The 17,273-nt window shown below is 41.9% G+C and overlaps 1 pseudogene; it reads right to left on the reverse strand.

Moving 5' to 3' along the window:
- Positions 1 to 7,042: 7,042 nt before the first annotated feature.
- LOC126163835 (5S ribosomal RNA) lies at positions 7,043 to 7,160 on the reverse strand (annotated as a pseudogene).
- Between the last annotated feature and the right edge of the window lie 10,113 nt (positions 7,161 to 17,273).

The raw sequence follows: 17,273 nt of genomic DNA on the forward strand, positions 1-17,273 counted from the left end.
TACTAGTAGACTTTTCTTGGCCAGGAATGCCCTTTTTGTCATTGTGAGTCTGCTTTTTATGTCCCCCTTGCTCCGTCCCTCGGTGGTTATTTTGCTGCCTCTGTAGCAGAATTCCTTAATTTAATCTATTTCATGATCACCGATCCTGATGTTAAATTTCTAGCTGTTCTCATTTCTGATAATTCACACTAGTTTCGTGTTTCTTCGATTTACTCTCAATCCAAATCATGCATTCATTAGACTGCTCGTTCCATTTAGCAGATCCCGTAATTCGTCTTCACTCTCAGTGAGGATAGCAATGTCATCAGCGAATCTCATGAGTAATATCCTTTCATTATGAATTTGAATTCCACTCTTGAACCTTTCTTTTAATTCCGTCATTGGTTTCACTGAGGACAGAAATGTCATCAGCAAATCTCGTCAGTAATATCCTTTTCTTTTGAAATTTAATTTCATTCTTGAACCCTTCTTCTATTTCCTTCATTCCTTCTTCGATGTATACATTCAAGAGTAGGGGAGGAAGACTACATCCCTGTCTTACACCCTTTTTAATCCGAGCACTTCGTTCTTGGTCTTCCACTCTTATTATTCTCTTTTGGCTCCTGTACATGTTGTATATTACTGGAATTTCTCTATAGACCAGGAGGAAAAGCAAACAGCATCTCCTGTGCTTTTGAATCAATATGATATGGCAATTTTTGTCACTGGTCGTAGTATGGGCCGAAAGGGAAGATGTAGTCTTTGATCTCAGGGATACTCCACTGCAAAATGTAGTTTTGGTCACTGGCCAGAGTATGGGTGAATAGGCAAGATGTATACTTTAATCTCAGGGGTACTCGACTGAAAAATGTGCAAAATGTGGAACTGTTTTGCGCTTTGTTGAAAAAAGGAATTGTTTTAAGACATTTTACATGTAACAGCGTAAGAAACTATTTTCTCAACCGCAGCAAAAACATTGCAGTACTTTCATTGTAGCGTCCATGCGCGTTTTCTGGCCAATGATTCTTACAGGTGAGTACTGTATTGTAGAACAATCTATGTAAAATAGTTCGCACGGCCGCATATATGTAATTTAAGTAAATTAATACTTTTTCTTCACAATATTTCTGTGTAGTCTATTACGCTTTTTGCAATCTTTTCTAGTAGTCTGTGGAGATGACCAAAGAATTTCATTCGACTTTCCTAAGTGTCAGTTTCAGTGTTTGAAAACTTTTCTGTTGCTTTGATTTGATTGTAGCCTATAATCGTCTTGGATATGTCTTGCTCCTAAAATTTATCTAATATTCATTCTCTACTCTTTTTTGATTTCTTCAAATTCGAGTTTTCTGTAAAACCTGTGTTTCGCTTGCGTAGAGAATTTTTGCTTTTATGACTATGTTGTAGTGCCGAATTTTTGTCTGTCTAGACGAGGATTTCTTGTTGCAGATGTTCTGAACCAACCCTAAGCTTCTTTAAAAAAAATTTTGCGGTAAGATGTTTTTAAGTCTCGTCGGGTGGATGAATTCTCCGAGGTATTTAAATTTATTTTGTTTTCAGGATAGAGATTCCCGTCTTTGAGCATAAGAATTCAGTTTTCTGCTAAGAGATTTGTAACCCTACTTTTTCTGTACATTCCTTAAGTATCTCAATCTGTTTGATGGCAGTCTGTTTATCATTATGATTATTATTGTTGTTGTAATTATTATTATTATTTTATTACTAGAATGAGGAGAAAGCTGTTAAGTTTCAGTCTTCAGAGATTCAAAGCATCTCTCATTTTTTCCTCCGTCAGTTCTTTTTCTTTCTTCACTCTGTCGGTGACTTCATTTTATGGTAGCACTTTCCATTTACAAATTCGTTGTCTGTGTTTCTGTTAAAAATGCCTGAAGCACTTAACTATGCTTTCATAAGACTTTTTCACAAGCTGCAGCCAGGTTATAGTTCTGATTGTCCTACGTACATCGCAATTACGTGAGTGGCTATTGTTGTTGTGAGTCTGTGGATACTGTCATAAAATTTTAGTCTTAATTTTTCTGACCTCTCCCACGAGATTCGATAATTTTTCGTGGTTGTATTTTAACGTTGTTTTGATATTGCAACTACAATTCCTACCTCTGAGGAAGCCCGCTTAGTATTTGCGAATTTTATGATCGAGTTGCTTCATGGAGAAGGCATACCGACAATTTTATATGTAACCCGAAAAAGGGATGCTCAGTTATTTTTTAGTTTAAGGATATCCCTGAGGATCCTTTTATGCGAGGGTTGTGATGATTCAGTCTGGGTGTAAGGGGAGATTTCCGTAGGGAATTTTGAGCTGTGCAAGGGACAGCCGAAGAAATCAGAAAAATATCGTGAAAGTTTTTGACAGTTTTCCTGGTTGGTAAAGACGAACCTTCCGTCTGATTTCTTGAAACGTGAATTTTAAGGGTATATTCTCGTCACGTTAGAATCCGGTTTGATCTCGACCATTCCCAAGTTTTTTGATTGCAGTTTGACTTAGTAGGTAGTTGTTTCAGCTGATCGGTGATATCGAAACCTTCTGAGACCCTAAGATAGACACAAGGTGGATAGCGTGACTTCTAGATTTATAGCCGGTGGATTCTGAAATGTGCAACATACAAGTGAGTTCTTATGGGCTCTGCCTTCTCGGAAAATTTGCAGCTTAGTAGCTATTCCTCAAACACATGGAGGAGCAATACTGGATAGCAAAAGCAACCATCTTAGGGCAGTAGACCTGACAGTGTTAGTAACAGCCCGCATGGCCTCATTTGGACATATATATCGTAAATATATGTGCACTGTTTTCCAATAAGGACCACGATATTTAGCATGTGAGTACACGAGTGAAATTGCAGCACTGCGCAGCGTTTCTGCATTTCCTATCCATCTGTAATTGCCTATATGGGGGAGTGGATTTATCTTCAGTGCAGCTACATTGCCAGGTTTGATCATGGGTGACAGGTTGGTATTTAGGGAAGTGGTTGTGGGGAACTACGATCCTATTAGATAGAAGGAATAACTTCCTACGTTATTCTTGATTATGCAAAAGGAACGCTGTGACCTCTGTTTTGCTTGGGTATGGCTGCAGTCTCCATTATGTAGTTTCCACAATTTTCAAGGAAGCTTGTTCCATGTCCACATGTGCTCCTATCAAGGAAATACGATAACGTTTTAACATATCTTCGACGTTTGCGTAATTAGGATTTGTTTATTGGTTGATCTGGGGTGGGGGAGGGGGGGGGTGGGGGGGGGGGGGGGACTAAACAGCGAGCTCATCGGTCGCGTCGGAATCGGAATAGGGAAGGATGAGAAAGGCCGAAGTGACCTTTCAAAGGAACTATCCTGACATTTCCCCGAAGTGATTTAGGGAAATCACGGAAAATCTGAATCGGGATGGCCGGACGCGAGTTTGAACCGTCGTCCTCCCGTGTGCGGTCCATCGTGCTAGCGCCATTAGGACAGAGCACAAACTGAGACAGGCATAATGGCGGAAATAGTCACGTCAACTTAGAATTGGCTGGTAGCGACTTAGGCGAAACGCGGTGAACTGTGGGGAAAGGACTCTAGTACCTTACCAAGCGCGCTCCTTCACTCGGTATACTTCCTCTGCTGCCAGTTCCCAGCTTGGACGCCAGGGGGTATCACACCATTCGGGTTTGTGTACATTGAAAAACTACCTCTGTTACTGGCACGCCGGCCGCAGTGGCAGAGTGGTTATAGGCGCTTCAGTCCGGAACCGTGCGACTGCTACTGTCGCAGGTTCGAATCCTGCCTCGGGCATGGATGTGTGTGATTTCCTTAGGTTAGTTAGGTTTAAGTAGTTGTAAGTTGTAGGGGACTGATGACCTCAGATGTTATATCGCATAAGCCATTTGAACGAATGGCACGAAAACAGTCCACTTTTCTCTCGTGAAGGTCCTAAGCGATGCGACTTGTCACTACTTTTCATAAACATGGCTGGTAGAGATGTAATCTTCTCTAGTTGTATGTTGAACGTAGTGGTTCAGTGAAATCAACTGGATCAGAATCTTAAAGGGATAGTTGCTGTAATGAATAAGCTGTAGAAGGCAGCTGATTTGCGAGATGAACAAGTAGATGGCGTAGAGGGAAAGATGAAACATGACTTAATCGCTAGTTTCAAAGGGCACTGTGAACAGACAAATAACAAAAGAAAACAACACAGCAGAAGAAGTGTTTGGTTTTGATTTAAGAAGATATATAAATATCATATGCGTTACGAAAATTCGAAGTTTTTCTAATGTTAAAGATGTGTATGCTGTACAGCAGTATGAGTAGCTAATTGGAGAGGGTGTGTGTGTAGTGTAGTATTGTTTGCGTTGTTATGGGTGAGTCCCATAAAAACAAAGACACATTAGGGAACTTGATTCAGTCAAACAGCCTAAGCCTCTAGGCCACACTGAGGTGTTCGACAGCCCAGCGGCCGCATCTGATCGACATATGACCACATGTCGTGAACTACAGTTGGTTGTTTAGCCTGTGACGTTGCAGAACAAGCCAATGATCAGTCTCTTTACCCCAGTTCTGGCGACAGCACTGACTTTAAATAATCCGACGTGTACGCGTGAAACATCTCAGTATCGCTGTGGAAAGGTGTGGAAAATAATCTGCCTCTCAATGAACCGATAGGACTTAGGTATGGAGCAATGTTGATCATTCCTTCTGTTTACGTTCTACATTTTGAGTCAATAATTATTAGTGTATCGCCTGATGGTGCGAAAATTCAGTCATTAAGTCTTGAATCATTCCAAAAATGTCATGAGACCTATATCGACGTATTTAAGTGTGTCAATGTTAGATGATAATCTTTCACTTATTGGGAAAGAGCAGAAACGTTTTTTGTCGCAGGCATCTCGTCTGTTGTAATGATCGTTTGTAGCAGCTTACTGTCAAGCACGCCCAACCAGATCTCCCTAATCTGTTGCCCAAAAGGAACACAGGCCATATAAATTCGAAAAATTTTAATTCCGACTGCTTGACACTTCATTCTGAATGTCTAACGTCCTGACACTTGAAGCTCCCGCTGTTATTTCCCTTAGCGCAATACTAAATCAGCGACAATTTATTAGTAAACTCAGTTCATAAGGTTATCTGCTTCAAGTTTCTAGATATAAAAGTGCTGCCTCTGTTACTGTACTATAGGCTCACTGGTTTATTTATCCAATAATTTTTATTTCTTGCCTGTATTGCGTTGGTTTGTTGCGACATATCTGTCGAGGAAAACATAGATAACACAAGAAATTACTTATTACATATACGTGTGCGATTTGCAACAGTTAAAACATTTTATCATATCGCTCTCAAATAAATAAACACGTTTAATAATTCCGTAACTAGCGATTTACATGGGATAAGGCACGTCCTTACCGATTCTTCCAGGAAAGCAGGAATTAAGAAGCGATTCTAGAGTTGGGTTTAACCCCCAGTCCACAGCGAGGTCGTAACAGATTAATCACAGGTTCGAACTGGCAGAAAATCAGCCTTTTCAGTATGAAAAGAGTCATTCAGGCATTCGCCTTAAATCATCTAGAGTAGCTACAGAAAATTTAAAGATGTCGATACCTGCATAAGAGGATCAGATCTGAAAACTTAGTTCTCAATCACATTGTCATATAGTTCCGGAGCCTTTGAACTCATTTTTAGTTTAGAATTTTAAATTCTTAATAATAAAATGTTCTAAAGTGTGTTAAGAGATTCCGTGTGCCGAGGATACATAATTACCCGTATTTACTGTTAATTATGTACTGTCGTATACCGGCAAATTAGCATTTTTATTCGACATTAGCAAAAGACACAACTGGAGGAATAGGTGGACACATGTTTGGCATCAAGCAATGTATATATTTTTTATCTTCTTCGGGATAACATACAGTTTTCTTATGGGGAGGCTACAGCGTTTAAAGTTCTTTTTGGAAAATTTGAATCCTGTTCGCCATTCGTAGCTTCACTGAATTGATCCGGGGCGTCTCCTGCATTCTTCTACCGAGCAAGACGGATGAATCTCATAGTCATGTTTGTCCACTTTAATTGTCTCTAAGAAACGGGACTTCTATTGCCCCATCCCCACCCCCCAAACACACACACATACAAACTAATACACCTTCACCCGTTCAAGTAATGAAGTACTCATTATAATTTTTTTAATATCACTAATTCGACTGCTTACATACTTTTACAACTATTGCGTTTCAAAAGTTCTAAAAATTGCGGTAGATTGTGTCAGTTAAGGTTTTCTTGTACCTATTGCTCAATCGTTGTATTTCGTAGCTCACTGTTTTGACAGACGTGTTTTAAACATAAATTCTATTACCTAACAATCAGAGGTCTGAGTTAGCCACATTCTGATTTCTAAAATGGTTAATTTCCTAAAAGAAACTCCTGTTAACGCCCTCCAGAAAAGTTTATCGGAAGGAAGTGCAGAGGGCACTTTATGGGGGTCAGCCACTGTTGTCCTCGTTTCATCTTCCAGTGTCGAGCCGATAAACGGCAATGGGTCTCCTCGTGTTTGGCCCACGGTCAGCTCCAGCTGATAGCAGTTTCGGAGCTTCCCACGCGCCGAGGACGATGGCTTCACTGCGGCACGTGTGCCGCCACAACAGTAAAACAGCGTACATCTTCACTTAAGCTGATCAAAAGTTCAGTTTTCTACATTTTGCATCTTTCATACCGAATACACAAGTCAAGTAGCCCGTATTTCCTAAAATACTCAGGTTTCACGTTCGATGAAACCATTTACCCCGTTTCCTCGTAACCCGTTAAACTTAGGCTACGCGGTAAATAATGCAAATTTAAGGGCCTTCGATTCGTCTAAATACCCTAAACTAAAACTAAAACCAAAGTACGTCCGAACAGGCCTTGGAAGGCCGTATGGTACCGACCGGCCGCCGTGTCATACTCAGCCTACAGGAGCCACCGGATGCGGATATTAAGGGGCATGTGGTCAGCACACCGCACTCCCGGCCGTATGTCAGTTTACGGGACCGGAGCCGCTACTTCTCAATCAAGTAGCTCCTCAGTTTGTCTCACAACGGCTGAGTGCACCCCTTGCCAACAGGGCTCGGCAGACTGGATGGTCACCCATCCAAGTGCTACACCAGCCCGAGAGCGCTTAACTTCGGTGATCTGACGGGAACCGGCGTTTCCACTGCGGCAAGGCCGTTGGCCGTCTAAGTACCCAGGGATTGTTGTATGGAACACCTTAGTTATGGGCCATAAAAGAGGAAACGTTGTTGGGAACGAGAACACGGAACTTCGTTTTATTAACAGAAGACGTGGAAGATGCTAATCAGCCTGCCTGCACTAAAATTGTCCATCCTCTGCTAAAGCAGAAAGGACTGACAAGTGACGTCGAAAAAGTTGAAAGAAGACCAGCTCGTTTTGTATTATCACGGAATATGTGACGGAGTTCTGTCTATTGCTTGAGCCTTTGTCCAGCAGTTTGCGCAGGGTCGGCACTGTTACAAACGGGTTTGGCATGCTTAATTCGAAGGGGCGGACTGATGCCCTTCCTGCCGCCACCCCATACCCCCCCCTCCCAGAACGGAATCAGTGTACCACAGCTGTCTGCATCTAGTGTAAATCGTGAAATAGTGCGAACGTGTTGCGAGTCGTGTAACTGAGGCGGGACATGGCAGCCAGATATTCATCTAGTGGGATGTGGAAAACCGCGTAAATACCACATTCAGGCTGACTGGCACACCGGCCCTCGTCGTTAATTCGCTCGGCGGATTCGTACTGGGATCGGCGAGCCCACCCGAGCCCAGAAAGCAGCGCCAATATGGGACGGAGTATTACGGACATTATTTGCGAGGTAGGAAGAGTCGTTTCTCGCTGCGCCTAAATCTTTTTACAGAATTTTAATCACCAACTTTCTCCTCCAGCGGCGAAATTATTTTCTTGACTCCCATTTACACAGGGAGAAATTACCATCGCTTTACAGTAAGAGAAATCAGAGTTACGATGGAAAGTTTTAGATGTTCATTTTTCCATGTGACATTCATGAGTGGAACGGTAGAGAAATTGGAATTGGTTCTGTAAACACTCTGCCAGGCACTTTCATGTCATTTGCAGGGTAGTGATACATTCAGATTCAGAATCGACAAATTAGACATGATGTCCCCATAAGAGACATGAATACTGGTGTATTGTCTGTTGAACTGGTGACCTAGAAACGAAGGAGAGGCTTCGTCCCGCCGTATCCCTCAGTGGTTCACAACCCCACAACAGCCCACAGCAGTCCAGCCACCCAACTGCTGCCCCACACCGAACCCCAGGGTTAGTGTGCGGTTCGGCTGCCAGTGCCCCGATGTCGGTCGGTGAGGCCTGGCACGAAGTCGGCGTTCCAAACATCTGAAAGCTGTTCCATAGGATTCACGCCGGGACTCTGTTCAGGCCAATCCATTACAGGGACATTACTGTCGTGCCACCACTCCGCCACAGGCCGTGCATTATCAACATGTGCTCGATCATTCTGAATGATGCAATAGCCAACCTCGAATCGCTCTTCAACTGTGGGAAGCAAGAAGCTGCTTAAAACATCAATGTAGGCCTGTGCTGTGATAGTGGCACGCACAACAACAAGACACCTCCATGAAAAACACGACCACACCATAACACCACCGCCTCCGAATTTTACTGTTGGCACTACACACGCTGGCATATGTTCACCGGCCATTCGCCGTACCCACACCCTGCCATCGGATCACCACGTTGTGTACCGTGATTTGTCACTCAACGTTTTTCCACTGTTGAATCGTACAATGTTTACGCTCCTTACAACAAACGAGGCGTAGTTTGGCATTTACCGGCGTGATGTGTGGCTTATGAGCAGCGGCTGATCATGAAATCCAACATTCAAAATTTCTCAAAAAAAAAAAAAAAAATCAAATGACTCTAAGCACTATGGGACTCTGAGGTCATCAGTTCCCTGGACTTAGAACAACTTAAACCTAACCAACCGAAGGACATCACACAAATCCTGCCCGGAGCAGTATTTGAACCTACGACCGTAGCAGCAGCGCGATTCCGGACTGAAGCGCCTAGAACCGCTCGGCCACAGCGGCCGGCCAACATTTCTCACCTCCAGGCTAGCAGTCATAGTACTTGCAGTGGGTCCTGATGCAGTTTGGAATTCCGTGGTGATGATCTGGATAGATGTCAGCCTATTACACATTACTACCCTCTTCAACTGTCGGCGGTCTCTGTCAGTCAACAGACGAGGTCGGTCTGTACGTCTTTGTGCTGCACGTGACTCTTCTAGTTTCCACTTCATTATCACATCGGAAGCAGTGGACGTAGGGATGCTTAGCACTGTGAAAATGTCGCGTACAAATGTATGACATAAGTAACACCCAATTACCTGACCACGTTCGAAGTCCGTGAGTTCCGCGGAGCACCCCATTCTGCTCTCTCACGATGTCTAATGACTATTGAGATCGCTGATGTGGAGTACCCGGCATTAGGTGGCAGCACAATGTACCTAATGCGAAAACCTTACGTTTTCGAGTGTGTCCGGATACTTTTGATCATATAGTGTATGTGGCGTACAGTGTAGATAAAAGCGAATGCTCATAATAATGCTTAAAGGCTACAGGATGAGCTTGACGTACGATAAAACACGTGGTAAGGTTGTTGCAATCTAGCTCCCTCATTCTGCATGGACTTTAACCGATACATGCGTCAACAGTCTGCTGCTTGAAATGTGCAAGGACTATGGTCTTCAGCACACACATAGGTGTCTTCACATTTCCCCATAGATATAAATCTGACAACGAAGAATGCATGTGGCTTAATGTTTTTGGTTGTGTCTGTAAATATTAGATACATATCGTGTGAGTAAGACACAACATAATTAATGACGTATAGAGAAAAGAAAACAGCACTGACCAGTGTATGATACATTTTGTATACCTACATATGCAGGAATGGGACATAAGGTTAGAGAAAAATCATATATTGTATATTTGAGAAGAAATTTTCAGGTTCATCTTTAGCTGTTATCAATCGTAAGTCATTGCTAGATAAAGTAAAAAGGAAGGGAAAATAAGAACTTATTGCTCGTAAGGAAGAACGTAATTACTGCCAGTTTTGATTACAGACATCGTGTGGTAGTGTGGTGTCACCGCCAGACACCACACTTGCTAGGTGGTAGCTTAAATCGGCCGCGGTCCATTAGTACGTGTCGGACCCGCGTGTCGCCACTGTCAGTACTTGCAGACCTAGCGCCACCACATGGCAGGTCTAGAAAGACGGACTAGCACTCGCCCCAGTTGTACGACGACTTTGCTAGCGACTATACTGACGAAGCCTTACTCTCATTTGCCGAGAGACAGTTAGAATAGCCTTCAGCTAAGTTAATGGCTACGACCTAGCAAGGCGCCATTTGTAACATTGCATGTATCTTAATGAGTCTCACTTGTATCATCAAGATTGCTGTATACCAAAGGATGCATAAAAGTTAAGTGTTCTAGTAGCTACGTTCTTTTCTTTATCGCATTCACTAATTATCCCGTTCCAGAAATCACGCCAGTCGGCGTGTGTGTACGCGTGCCTTTCTATCGGCTACCCGTCACTGTGGACAGGCTGCCTTGACAGTCCACAACAGGTAGGTCTGACAGAGGTGAAATAAAATCGGAAAACTTCCCGAATTTTGATGGACTACAGCATGGGGTTGGCAAATTGATTGTTGTTTCTGCGCATGATGCCCTTTTTTCCGGTGTAATGCCGCGATTGCGCGGCTCGTATTAGTTCTTTCGTAGCCTCGTCGGTCGCAGATTGTGAAGTCCGTGTGTAGTTCGGGCCGCGTGGCAATAACGAGCGAATATGTGATTCGTTCGCAGTCTTGAGCCGGCAGAAACATGCAGTAAACACTTCTAGAGGGGGTTTTTATTGAGAAAACACATTGGAAACAGGTTCATTGGTTACAAAACTACGGGAATTCTGGAGAAAATTCATTGTGCGCCAAGTCCCAACAAAGGCAACTCTTTTATCCATTTTAAGGAAGCTGGAAAAAACTAGTGTATTAAACAGTGCCAGTGGTAAATATAGACCATCATTGAGTGCCGAGGCTACTGATAATGTTCGAAGACACTTGGAGAACGCTCCGATGAAATCGATGCGCCGATTGAGCCAAAAGATAGGCATTTAGTATGGCACATGCTGCGAAGAAATCTGAATTGAGATCATACCGAGTGCTCATGACGTAACAATTTCAAGAACCAGATCACGAGAATAGAATGCATTACTGTCGACGGTTTCAGGTGATTCTTATTCACGGTCCAGAAATTCTGTCCATAACTTGAGTTACCGATAAGGCAGGGTTACATCTGTCGTGTTGCATCAACACAGGAAGCAGCTGATACTGGACAGGTGTGAGCCCCCATATCATCCACGAAACAAAACTGCATGATGGAAAGCTTGGAGCGTAGTATGCGGTGTCAACTTCCAACATTACTGGAGCCATTTTCTTTGGTACGACAATAACACTACAGTTAATGCGGGCATCTATCTTCAGTACATTTGTGGAGCAGCTGGATGACGCCTCACTTACAGAAGCTGTTTCTAACAAGATGGAGCACCTTGTCACCATCCATGCAACCTGTAACCAGTTTCCTTGGTGATCGAAAAAGAAATGGCACTTCCCATTCAACTGACCTAACCTCTCCCCAAGATCTCCCCAATATCTCTGCCCCCATTTTTTATTTGCTTAGTCATACGAACAGATCATTTAGTAACGAAACAGAGTATACTGTAAAGAAGCGCATTCTGATTATTTAATGGAAGAGAGATTATATTAGTAAGTTGTATATTAAAGAAAGTTGTGATTCGTACAGAAATAATAGGAATTGCCACTGTTAGTGCTCAGTGGACTCCCTACATAATTTCAAGAGATTAACATGTGAGAAGTGAAGAGTTCTTTTAGTACCATTGTGATCTCTCACTAGACACATTTGATGTCAAGAGATGCAGTCGTTAATGTCTGGTAGGCGTAAGTGAGAAACAGAAAACCTCAGTCTGTTAATTCCTTTAGGGTCCCAACTTCATTATCTTAATAGGCTAGAAATATTTCCCTTGTGATGATCAAAATAAAAGCAAGAAAAGAACTTGTAAACAAGTTCATAGATATAACATATCCAGAAAACATTCAGTATGTAGTCGTGATCTTTCTATAAGCTATGTAAATATTCTGTATTAAAGAACTAAAAGTTTTGTTTCACATTGTTTCAGATTGTTAGTGCAAAGAATATCAGGTAATATATTTTAGATTACTATTTGTATTATTTCAACAAATTTCATATTTTTGAAAATAAAGACGTTGAAAAAATCAGCCAACCAGTTGCAAAACAAAGATTTATTAGCCTTTGACCTAGGTTCGACATTTCTAAAGACCCACTCCTTTAGAAGAAGATATTTTGACCTAGGTTTCGATATTTCGAATAATATCTTCTTCAAAAGGAATGGGTCTTTAGGAATGTCGAAACCTAGGTCATGGGCAAATAAACCTTTGTTTTGCAACTGGTTGGTTGATTTTTTCACACTCTTCAGATTTACACAGTTGTTGTTTCGCAGCCATGTTTAAGTTTTTCGAACATGTACTGTAATGTAACCTCTCTTGCAGGAGGATATTTTTTTTCTTTTTTTGTTCTGTATCATATTTTCCATGTGATTGTAATATCATTATAACATGACACGGCATTAAATTCCTCTGTTAATCTTTTCTAGGCTCTTAATGGCAACAGCTGCACACTAGCCTGACAAGAACCACACAGTATCTTCTATGGAAATCAGGGGCAACATGAAGGGACACATGCAGCTAAATATAATGGTCCTATTACAAGTACGTGAAAACATTGGAGGGCATATCTGACTGCACACTATATTACACTTAGCTGTTAGTATGGTTGAAATTTGGCCCTTACTTTCATGTAAAATGAGCGCATTAAGTGTCTTGAATATATGCACGATGGAGTAACTGTAGAGTGACTAACAGCGATGCACATTCCAGAACATCACAGTACATTAATAATTTTGGTGAGACATAACTATCTTTGTGCCATTTGAAATCATCTTTCCATATAGATTTATATGTACAGTATATTGTGGTGTAAAAATGTTAATATAATTGCCTATTATAGCGTTACTGCGCAGTTCGTACATCACCTGCTACAGAATACAACACGTTTTCTACCACATAATTTAAGCAATATGAATCACTAATGGTTACTCATCATTCCCAACAACAAATTAAATTTGTTGAGTGCTATCCGGTCCTTTTCTGTTGTACGAATAGTGGCGATGGGTCATTTATGCTACTGATAACTATTCATGATCAACAATTTTTCAACATCTACTGGTGGATAAATGCTTCCTCTGAACTACTTTGTGCATTACTATTGCCAGCTATATTACTACTGCAAGTATTATTCTGTTCCTCATCTTAGTATTTTTTTTATCTTTTAGAAAACTTTAAAGAGTGTCCTTGGTTCACAGTATTTGTAAGTCCTTCCTGTCTTTACGATTAATCTTCTGTATAACTACGCTTTTCTAAAATATTTTGCTTGTTGTTGACTCAGGTGATGCCTTTGTTAAAACACTGTATACTGTGTGGAGAAGTTGGCAGCTTATATCACCCACTTACTGATGCGCAGTTTTCTTTTTCCCGTAGTTATCCTAAATCACCACAAGCGAGTGCCACAACAGTTTTCTTGACAAGACCTACGACTTTATTCCCCCAACAATTAGCTCAAATGGCAAATACTGTGACCATGATCTAGTTGGTATTTATATGTACGTCAGTTTCATCGCGTGTTTCTCTCAATTCGACGTATTCGCTGTGTCGTCGGATGGTGTGAGCCAAACAAGACGGAATGGCAGAATGCTTTCTTTCTGTCTTTTTCTTTGCAGCTAATACACCAAATTATGTACGTCCTGTTTCCCACCCTCACCTCGTCGTTGAATGAATATTATGATCGTTTTATAAAGGTGATAAATCTTATGAATCAGAGAAATGTTTTGGAAAGCCGAGCGTTTGTTGATTAGTGTCAGACTTGTAATTGTTTTGTTCAGATTTTTAGACAAATGGATGTTGTTTTCTAGGAGGTATCTGGATTGTTGGTTTCATTCGTTTCGTAGATGCAGTCAGTACATAAAGTGAGTACAGACTGCTTCATGGGGGGCATTATATTGTTATTTTTAGATCATCATTAATCATATCATCATCATCACTCAGGTAACATCCAAGACTTGATAAACATCTCCTCTAAACTTATCCATACCTTACGGTCTGTATTTGTAAGTGTTCACGTTTCTCCTGCACGTTTTCTAATGTCAACTACTTGTCTTGCATTAGATCGACGTCTCAGTGTTCCTTTTTTTATAGTTTAGAATTCAGCGAAGGCCTCCCATATTTCATTTACCATCGATTCATTAGGCTACTTGTCCCGCCACCAACATTTAATTATCGTAGCTGTTGTAATTAGTTACAACTAGACCGCTCTCTGCTACATTTGTTGGTTTTCATGTCGCACCTGTTCATTTCCAACCTGCATTGTAGACTTAGCATACCTGAGTTATAGCATAGTTTTCGCATTAAAAGTCCATGCCTCATTTCCATTAGTCAAAATTGTAAATACTTACTGGTTATGAACTTTCATTTTGTGGTACACCAGAAAATTCGTTTTGAGAACTCTACTAATTTACAGCAGTCCCTCTGCAGCGTTTCTACACTTTTGTTTGTTTCTTTTTCTGGGAATCCAGATTTCATATTCAGCTGCCCTACATGCAAAAACTCATTAACTGACTTAATTTTTAACTACGCATCACCATCTTTTAGTGGAATCTGCTAACATAAACCCTTCTCTATAGAGGTCCTCCACCTTGTCATCGAAGTGTGAGGGCGTCGGTATATAGGCAGTAAACCAGCTCTGTTCTTGTGCAGTAAAATATTCATTCTGATTTTATCCTCTTTCATCTTCGCTTCTTCGCTTCACGGCTGATAAAACTAGTCTCTCTCTCTCTCTCTCTTGATGTTATTTAACTCCTCTCTTCACTCCTCATCTACCCTGAAGTCACTAAATAAAAACTAGTGGAAGCAGATGGGTTTGTAAGGCCAATACTATTTGTTTATTTAGCTATGCTTCGTGCATCGAACGATAGAAGCAAAATAGCTAGCCGTGACTGTAGCATAAAACCATTGCCTGTCATGCCTATAGGTTGCTACTGTCAATTTTCTTTCACTCGGGATGGAATACTCCTAAAGTCGGATCCTATGGTAGGGAGAAAAAAGGTTCGCTCGGAGCAGCAGTTGAACCCATCGTCCTCAATCGGATGTCTTCCCCTACAGTTTTTACCCTCTACAGCTCTTCTGGTATGATGTAAGATATTCCTTGTTAGCTTGAGACATTTTGTATCTACTGTAGCCATTGTTCCCACACATATGTTTCTCTCCTCAACGATCCCGTGGAGAAGCTCCTCATTTCGAATCCGCCCATGAAGCTGTGTCCATCTTTACGTGCAAGACAAGACTGACAACACTTGAAACTAGCCATTGACATGTGTTCAAGTATTTAGCAGGTAAGGATTATTTCACCATAAATCTTATTTGTACTTATTGGTGGTAAGTTCCTATGGGACCAAAGTAGTCGGTCCCTAGGCTTACACACTACTTGATCCAACTTAAACTAACTTAAGGTAAGGATAACACACACACCCATGCCCGAGGGAGGTCTCGAACCTCCGACGGCGGGAGCCGCGCGAACCTCGGCAAGGCACCTTAAACAACGCAGCTACCCCGCGTGCCTCACCATAAATCGAGCAGCTAGTCGTTGGGTACGGGTTTGGTCAGACATGACGACAGAGGAGACTCTAATGTGCTCCATTACAAACTCCGGTGGCCCTTCAGCGAAGGGGGTTCGAGAATCTCCTGGAAAAATACGGATGGTCAAGATCGGATAAAGATTTATGAGTGGTCCAGTGAGTATCTTCACTTTTCCGAGAATGAATTAACTTATGCGCCTGTCGACAGTGATAATCGGAAACTCAAAAATAAACAGCCTTAGAGCTCTCGAAATTAGGACCAGAATCGTGGGAAATTATAATGGTTGTGATTCAGGCGGTGTAAAACAGTCCAAGAAAAATGTAGTTTTGCCTTTGGCTATTATGAACACTGCCTTGGACGTGGATGATGAAACCGAAACCGTATCCTCACTGACAATTTTCCAAAGAACACCCATCAGGAAAAAAGGTGATGAAGATGATGCAATGCTTATGGATTATGAATTATCTCCCTAAATTGCTTCAGGCAAATGTCGGGATGGTTCCATTGAGAAGGCACGGCAGACGTCCTTCCCCGTTCTTCTCTAATCCAATGCGACCGATGATCTCGATGTTTGGTCTCTTCCACCAAATCAACCCAACCTCTTCCCATTGGCTCTCTTTAATGGAGAGTAAATGAGGAAACGAAAGAAATCACCTCGCTACGATCCTTTTCCAGAGGACAATTACGTATCTCATGTTCTAATAATTAGCAACACAGTAGTTGATGGAGCTTTCCTCCTTCACTGCGTGAAGCTGAGTGTGTCACACCAAGATTTGCGTACATTGCGATCAATACATAGCCAGTTCACACAAACATTACAGATAGAGGTGGCGCAGTGGTTAGCACACTGGACTCGCATTCGGGAGGACGATAGTTCAAACCCGCGACCGGCCATCCAGATATAGGTTTTCCATGATTTCCCTAAATTGCTCCAGGCAAATGCCGGGAGGGTTCCTTTGAAAGGGCCGGGCCGATTTCCTTCTTCATCCTTGACACAATCCGAGCTTGTACTCAGTATCCATTGACCACTATGTCGACGGGACGTCAAATCCAATCTTCCCTCCCACAGCTGAACAAAAGGATCCTCACAAAAACTTCAGTTGATATTCATTTTAATGAAAGCGTGCCTGTTATTGTTCACCAGGAAACTTTTCTGACAAACAACGAAACTAGCTTTATAGAAATCCTCAGTGACAAAATGACAGGAGAGGAGGGGGACAGAAACAGTAGTTACTACAGGCGGTGGTAAGGCACTGTAGCGAGATCTGAATTAGAGAAAGCTGCCCTTCATCCCACTGTCATTGCTTTTCAGGTGCTAGTATATACTTTATGAATCATCGTAGGGGAAAGGCCGGAACGAGACTGTTTGCAACAAATCAACTCCAACAACCTCCTCTTCCAGAAAGCATTCTCGTTTTTCATACCTTTAGCGAATGTGGCATTACCTCCGTCATTTAAAACA

This window comes from Schistocerca cancellata, chromosome 2 (assembly GCF_023864275.1).
Source record: "Schistocerca cancellata isolate TAMUIC-IGC-003103 chromosome 2, iqSchCanc2.1, whole genome shotgun sequence".
NCBI lineage: Eukaryota > Metazoa > Arthropoda > Insecta > Orthoptera > Acrididae > Schistocerca > Schistocerca cancellata.